This window comes from Anneissia japonica, unplaced genomic scaffold (assembly GCF_011630105.1).
Source record: "Anneissia japonica isolate Jap-2015-1 unplaced genomic scaffold, ASM1163010v1 scaffold287726_len2788222_cov184, whole genome shotgun sequence".
Classification (NCBI taxonomy): Eukaryota; Metazoa; Echinodermata; class Crinoidea; order Comatulida; family Comatulidae; genus Anneissia; species Anneissia japonica.
In genome coordinates this window covers 1,476,670-1,485,339 of record NW_022705125.1, presented here as the reverse complement: position 1 = coordinate 1,485,339, position 8,670 = coordinate 1,476,670, and the positions used below count along the sequence as shown (strand labels likewise).

General features: G+C 32.5%; 1 long non-coding RNA gene across 1 annotated transcript; it reads right to left on the bottom strand.

The window, feature by feature from the left end:
- Positions 1-2,237: 2,237 nt before the first annotated feature.
- On the bottom strand, positions 2,238-7,616 carry LOC117105308. Its single transcript, XR_004444883.1, has 2 exons — positions 7,460-7,616; positions 2,238-3,998 (listed from the first exon to the last, which is right to left on the bottom strand). It is a non-coding gene; the product is annotated as an uncharacterized LOC117105308 (long non-coding RNA).
- Between the last annotated feature and the right edge of the window lie 1,054 nt (positions 7,617-8,670).

The following is an 8,670-nucleotide window of genomic DNA, read 5'->3' as shown; positions in this document are numbered from 1 at the left end:
TATATATATTGATGCCATCATATCAGAGCTTAAAATGGAATTAAATTCGATCTTTATGTTCTCTTGATCTGGTTATCACACCTTTTAGATTAGAGCCGGCCAGAAAGTTTTTGAGCGACGAATCATTAGAGGGCGCTATGTTAACTACGGATCGCGTTCACGCATTGATCTATCAAATCGTATAATAATATGATAATGATATCTGACAGGTTCGCTTATGTTAATTTACATTTACTAAACACATAATCCACATTATCCTGTTACCTAATTACAAGAAGAAGCAAATAACAATACAGACTTGACTTTGACAAATTGTGCTTGTCTTTTGGGCATCCAACTAATACTCAATCTGATAGAATAACCGAAATTTACATTTTGTTTGGTGCCAAATATGCTAATTTCAAAATCATCGCATCATCTGCTATTCAAATTCAATAAATATTTCCAGCTAAGAAAGGTTAAACTGTCACATTTTCCGTTTATGGGCTTAGAAACGATTTAAAAGAAACCTACAGTAACATGGAATCAATAATTATTCATAACTATTAAAAATACAAATATGCCAATGGCCTAACAGTATAATGATTCATTTGTTAATTTGAAAAACATGATCTAATTTCATAGTGTACTTTTTAAAGGGTATTATTTAAATGTAAAGGTCAGGATTGGATTGCGCCCTCAATATTCACCGTGAAAAGTGTTTATAGAGAGAAAGGTCTCAGTGTTGAAATTTTCAGCCAACACCTACAAAGCGGTATTAAAAAGTAATAATAATAATACCTTTTTGATTACACACACATTGTTACAGGCCTAGATACAGTATACGTTAACATTTATTAATGTATTAATATTAACAAATGAAACAGCATACTGTTTGTCATACATTATAGAAACACGTTAACAAATTTCAATTTATAACACGGAATTGGTCTAGCTTATTTTAAAATGGTAAAATATAATAATTATTATTATATTATCTATAATTATATATAATTTACTTCTAATGATACTATTAAGCATTCATTGATTTACATACTCTTAACTACAATAATTAAATTCATTACTGTACCTGCAGTTAAATATGTCAAATAGAATACCTTAAAAAATTCAATCAAAACATTGAATCACTAATACAAAACAGAAGGAATGATTAATCCAATTTTAATCAGATCGCATGAAATAGATTTTCGCCGAAGTAATAATAATAATAATATTATTAATCACTTTAATAATAATAATAATAATAATAATAATAATGATAATAATAACAATAATAATAATAACCATTACTATGAAAACTATAAGTGTAATGCAAACCTATGTATAAATAATTGTGCTGTATGTAATCATATTTAACTTTTCTTCAGAATTGTCAATGACTATTGACTTGTTACTTTATTTATAAAATTTATTTTTTTGTGATATAGTTGTTAATTTTATTTTATAATCAATGGGCGCCCGTTATAAAGCTTGCTTGCTGTGGCGACCCTTTTTCCACTTTATTCAAATGTTCTGATGAGCTTAAATTCTTATCAATTATTGTTTTTTTTCCCTTATGTATTCCTCCGTCTATGTATTTTGTATTGATGATGTGGAAATAAACTTTAAATTGAATTGAATTGAATAATAACAATAATAACAATAATAATAATGATGATGATGATGATGATGATGATGATGATGATGATTATGATGATGATGATGATGATGATGGCAGACTTATATGCGCATATTGTTAAACCCTTTATGCACTTCACATCATTACCCCGGTCACTGGATTAAACGCCTATGGAACACAAACTCAAGCTCATGGGGAGTATTCAATTAACGTTGCAGCAGCGACATCAGAGCATGTTGGCATTTAACCCTACCAGGTACGGTACCCACTTACACTCCTGGCGAAGAGAAGCGATGCAGACAAAGTGTCTTGCGAGGGATTGAAACACCGACCTCGAGGTTGGGAAACTAAACCGTTCCGCTGCCCCAAAACATTCCCACAATTACACAACAACAACAACAACAACAACAACAACAACAACAACAATAATAATAATAATAATAATAATAATAATAAATCATCGAAATAATTACAATAACAACAACAATAATAATAATAATTATTATAGTACAGAAATGTATACCTTTTACTACTAAAATCCTGAAATATATTTTTATCAACCAATTTTGGGTGGTCGGTGCAAAAATTGAAAGTAATAGGCTTATTTACACATTCATTGATAGTAATAACAATTTGTTTTATCATTAAATTTTGTAATTGAAAGCGAACAAGTTACTTAAATAGACAAAGTAAGAAATTCAAGTTTTCATTTTCTTTTCTTAACATTCAGTGTTGTTATCTTTGAAAGCCGATTTCCACTAGATGTGGTGGCACGCGTCCTTGGTCCAAAAAATAGAACTTATTTATAATACAATCATATACCATGCATCACCCTGTCGCGTAGTTGCGTCGCCTCCATCGGTGATGCTCGACTAATAGATTAATGCATCTCAACATCTGACCAATAAGGACGGGCAGAATACGCATGTGCCATAATGAGCGTCCAATAAACTAACCCGTTACTTTGAATGAGTAAAGGAAAAGAAATTACTCAATTGGCATTTTTCCACTTATGTTATACTCATCGACTTATTACCACCCACCATGACTAAAATGGATTCATTTGACATTAAAATGCATAATTGTGATGGGTTGTCATTCTCTTAACAATAAGCACTTATATACTGTATTACTCTGTAGGCTGGGAAAATAGGCTATATGTGTCATATCGCTACTTACATATAAACGCTGACAATACGCTTTTATTAAGTGACTGTATCAACAAAGAGGTATTATATTCTTTAATTGCTTACCAACTTGACACAATGGCGTTCAGCTGCTATTAAATAAAACCTAAATTATAATTTCAAATGTCATAATTATTTATTAAGACATTAGAGAGTGTGTGATTATTAAACATTTAACATGATCCGGTATATCCATCGAACTAAATACAATAATCGCATTGACGTTTTAAGCAGTAATTCCAGAAATTACGGGAAAAAAAGAAGAAAGAACTTCCACTTTGCAACAGTATTCCCACGATGCAACACCATTAATTTTCAAAACGTCAAAAAGACGCTTATCCATTAATCTCGTAGGCTATGTATTCCCCTGATTACAATCTCATTATACAACACAATACCTTGTATAATGAAGGTACAGTACAGCACTAAGATTATTATTATAATTGACACGGATAAGGTTCGAATATTCTAAAAAGAGCTGTAATATTGGCATATGTCTTAGTATTTTAAAAAATCAAGAAACGATTGATTTGCAATATATGTTCTATATTCTCAGCGTACTACAACGTAAAATCCTACTTCGTATTACAGTACTACTGATTAAAAATTATTATATGAACATTATGCAAATTACATACATCGCATTGATACAATAGTTTAATACTAAACAGAAAGCACCGTGAAATTTTACCTGTGAAGTAAGTTTCTTGAGGCTAGTCCTAGAGATTACACTAGGGGACTTTCAATTTCTCGACGACGGTAAGAGATGGAATTTTATGACGTCACAGACAGTTATAAGCGCATGTTACAACGTTTGACGGTCACGGATGAGTGAATTTGTTCTACGCTCACGTCATATCGCGCAAATCGAAAGCTTCATAGAGTCAGTCCTCTGTTATTATCGTTACTACAACTTACAAGTACATTAGGCCATAAATTAATCAGTCTTACTACAGCCAGTCACAGCAAGGGTGGCTCAGGATGATTTGTCGCAAAAAGTCATAAACCTCACCAATATTAATAATGAAATCACGTGGAACAATTATCAAAGTGTTGGTTCACTGCTGTCTAGGCCTACGTAGTAAAAGTCCGAGGTTTCTTTCTGTAACATTATGTCAAATGTCGAATATATTTCGGAAAAAGTTGGTCTTTGAGATGGAATAGCCTGCCAACACTTCGTCATCACTGCGTAGCTGGGTGGAAAAAAAAATCCAGATTATAAACTATTATATGACAAAACATGTGACATGCCTAAATTATGGTAATGATGACATCACATCATGACCATATATAGGCACAACATGACTATATATAGGCACAACATGACTATACATGGACACACGAACGTTTTTTTGTCAAAGATAATTTGATAGTGTGCACAAAGCTGTAAACTTCATTGTGAAAAAAGCGTGGACGATAAGCAAAGATCCACGCAATGTCGCCTCGTGTTTGGTGACACGTTTACAAGCTAAACGTGTTTAGGATCTTGACGTGTTTAGAATTAAATGTGCTTAGGTATTTGACATCATGATGCAAATACCTAAGCACATCTAATGATAAAACACGTCAGAAACCTAAACACAATTAGCCTAAATGGGCCTAAACACGTTTAGTTTTTAAACGTGTCACCAAAGACGGGACAGCACTGCGTGGAGCTTTGCATATAAATCCTCCACGCTGTTTTTACAGTGTTGTTTAAACATTTCCTATATTTATAGGCCTAATACATAATAATTTTTTAATAGGTCACCAATCAATCTCATAAGTTTATAGCGTGATCTATGCAGCACACATTCCTGGAGAGATTAATTTGAATCGACACTTTTTATTTATTTATTATGAAAGTTCGGTACACAACCCGGGGAGGCAAGATAGCCACATAGTCGATTGACTAGTGGCTAATAATAAGCCTCCTTCTTAAATAAGCTTAAGCTGAAGACCAACATCGCAAAGAAAAAAAAAAGTAAAACATAAAACAAAAAATCAAGAGGATTAGTTTTTAAGGTGTTCAATTAAATTTTGTTAAATCTATAATATGTATGTATAAATTACCTTTAAATGAGTATCTGTGTATATGCCTTTTGATAATAAAGACTTATATTAGATTCGAATTCAAAATTATAGGTAGGTATGACATGATTAATTTCCCTTTAACTAGAAGGGGGTTGTTATAGTGACTTAACTATATAAATTTTAAGGAATAGGCCTATCGTCTTGCAAAAAAACTTTACGATAAGTACAGATAAAATTAGATCATCATAACGATAATGAATGCCGTCGACTCAAATTATAATTGATACTGAATCTTAGATACAGTACGGTACTCCACAGTCGACATAATGCATGATCGCACAAAAAAAAAAAAGAAAGAAAGATGACTTATTAAAATTCGCCGTTTGCAAGACCACAGTTCATGCAGTAATTATTTATAATATTAAACAATGCTGGATTGTAAATGTTAATATTAATTTTCAGCTAATAAATTTACAATGAGACATATGGAACTACTCTGCTATATCCAGCTGTGCTTAAAGTGAGTTTACAAGTTGTTGATAGTAATAATGAAAACAACACCACCAACAACAAAAACAAAAATAAAACAACAATAATAATAATAATAATAATAATAATAATAATAATAATAATAATAGTACCGGTAATAATAATCAATCTGTGATGATACAATTCCACATAACGTAGAGATGTAATAGACCTAGGCCTATGTATTTTATTTCAAAGATGTTCATGTTTAGGTAGGCCTATGCGTATCTTTTCAATGGAGTTCATCAAACTCTTAAGAGTGGTAATGTCATTAATATCATTTTACTACAAACACGAGCATTAAGTAATTAAATCATGGCTCATTTGTAATATAAACTGTACTACTATACACATCCATATAGGCATAACGATTGACTTCCTTATTATTATTTCTCATGAGATTTGCTTACCGTTCATTTTTTATTACAATAGTTCAGTGCCGAATGAGCATGAACAAAAATAGGCTATGTGCCTGGGCAGTCTCAATAGCATACTGTGTGTACTGTGTAATGTATACTTAATTAGATGCACGCCGCTGTGTTTTAAAACCCGAATCTAATATAAGCTACTATAATTTATTTAAAGGCATTTACACATGTACTCATGGAAAAAAAAGGAAAAGAATAATAAGGAAGCATAAGAAAGGAAAATGAAATGAAAGGTAAGGGAGTATATAAGAGGAAAAAATTAAGACAAACAAGGAAATATAAGAAATGAAAAGGAAAGAAAAGAAAACTATGAAAGGAGTAGGAAGATAAGATAACAGTGGCGGATCCAGGAATAATAACTCAGCCCCACCATTGTTGGGGCTGAGGTAAGACAATTTATGATTTTGGTTTGGCACCTCTAAATGACCGGAAATGGCACGCTTAGACACACGATTTGAGTAGAATTTTCTTTTTTTCTCAATTTATTTTGAAAAAAATGGGGTGCGTGGGGGAGGGGGCGGGGGTGTGGGTACGGAAACCGCCACTGGATAACGAAATATCACAAAAGACTCATGAAAGAAAAAATGAGGATAGAAACAAAAGGCAAAGAAAAATGAAAGGGTAAGGAGTTGAGAAGGAAAAGTAACACGCTATGAAATGATAAGGTAGGACTATGGAAAGAAAATTTAATAATTGTGTGTGGGCTAATTTGAACAGATCATTACAACAACCATCGTTACAACAACCAAACTATTGTAATCGTTATTATTACAATTACAATTGTAATAATAACGATTACAATAGTTCTTAATCGTTATTATTGTAATCGGAATTATTAATCATCGAATTAATTGTTAAACTAAACCCTAAAATAAATTTTGTTTATGCTAGTATAGATAGTATAATTATATACAACTTACGGTTTAGTATATAGCTTAGGCTTACGCTACATATAGTGCAGGAAAAAAGGTTTTTGCTGGGGAATCTCGGATTCTTGGATTTGGGACCACCTACCTTCTATTTTATGGGACCTGTTTAACCAACCGTATATAAATGACAATGATGATTACTAGTAGCTGATTAGTACTGTAATTATGGAGACAATTGTTTATTTTTGTTTATGCTAGTATAGGTAGTATATATATATATATAGCTTACGGTTTAGTATAGTAGGCCCTATATAGCTTACACATGGTGCAGAAAAAAGGGTTTGCTTGGGAATCTCGGATTCTTGGATTTGGGACCACCTACCTTCTATTTTATGGGACATTGTTTTACAAACCGTATATAAATGACACAATTTATCAATTAATAAAATCTTGGTTTTTTTTTAAAGGTGCACTGTTCAACCAAATGCCAAATAAGGTCGCATTAATTTGTGTAGAAGAGGATATAAACATGCCAAACTTGTATATAAACTGAATGATGTTGAGTGAATGTGAGTGATTGTTTGTCATTTTGAAGGGTTTCGTTCTCAGCTTTTTGAGAATGATATGTAAACATCCACTCTGCACTTGGCTAGCAGCAACTAGCAGTTAGCAGTTACATTTTTAAGCGCCTATTGTACTTGTATGTAGTTACAATGACATTAAGCACATGTTCTTCGACATTAAAATCGTGAAAATATTAATAATATCACCTATTTTTAATTATTTTTACAAGAAAAGTGTAAATGACAGTCTTACACTTCATCCGTACACCCGTCTGGCTTTGACATACGATATCCGTTCTTGATTTTTTCAATAAGTCCGCTGAGTGCGATATTTGGATAAGGGGGTGAGCCGAACGTTACGATCTCGTACAAGAGAACTCCAAAGGACCACCTATGCAAAGAAAAAAGACATGGAAAAATAATGATAATGATAAGTATGCCTAATAGAATTAAGGTTAGTGTGAACATTTAAAGACGCAGCTTTCGTACACACATCGATCAATGGACCATTCCGTCCTTTGGATAGTATTGCTTAGGTCCCACAAGACGACAGTGTTAAAACATACGCGAACCACGTCCGCCTGTGGGACCTTTGTGTTTGTGAGACGCGCGCGTATTCCTATCGCTGTTCTGATTAGTCAGTTGTTAAGTTTGATTGAGGTCTATTGATCAATTGATTGCTTAGAAAGTTGATTGCTAAATAGATTAATGGACAGATAGATAGAAAGATTAATTGAGTAACTGATTGACTAACTGACGGCTGATCGATCTATTGTTCATTGATTGGTTTATTATTGATTTCAGTAGTGGTTATGATGGAATTACTGTACTCATTTGCTATAGAAAATATATTACTGACCGTGACTTTAATGATTGACTCCATGGTTTATTGAATTATTGATTGATTGTAGTTGGTTGATTGATTGGTTGATTGATTGTTCATGTTCAATATTCATTTCCACAATTCAAAATATTGCAAAACAAAGTTATAATAAATCGTCAAATAATTTTAATGTGTGGAGGAGGCTAAATAGAAGCTAATTAGACTTGTCGATTCCCACCAGAGGTGTTTTATTACACATATTACATTTCTTTATTCATTTACAGGACTACATTCGTTGCGAGCTATGCTACACGATGTATTATTATGTCCTTTATTCGAACACTGTATTTACCTTTCTTTGATAATTTATATATAATTTAACAGTGTTAACGGTTATCTTGGTTTATATTATATGCAACTATTTGTTTCCAGCCGTACCTATTGTGTAATGAGTATATCTGGTGGTATTTGAATCTGTTCAACCATATAGCCTCCGTGGTCTAATGGTTATTGACACTCGCCTTGACAGCGAGAGGTCGCAGGTTCGAATCCCGCCAGATGCATTATTTTTATTACACAATTTATTCATTTATTTATAGGACTGCATTGAGAGCTATGCTACACGATGTATTATTATGTCC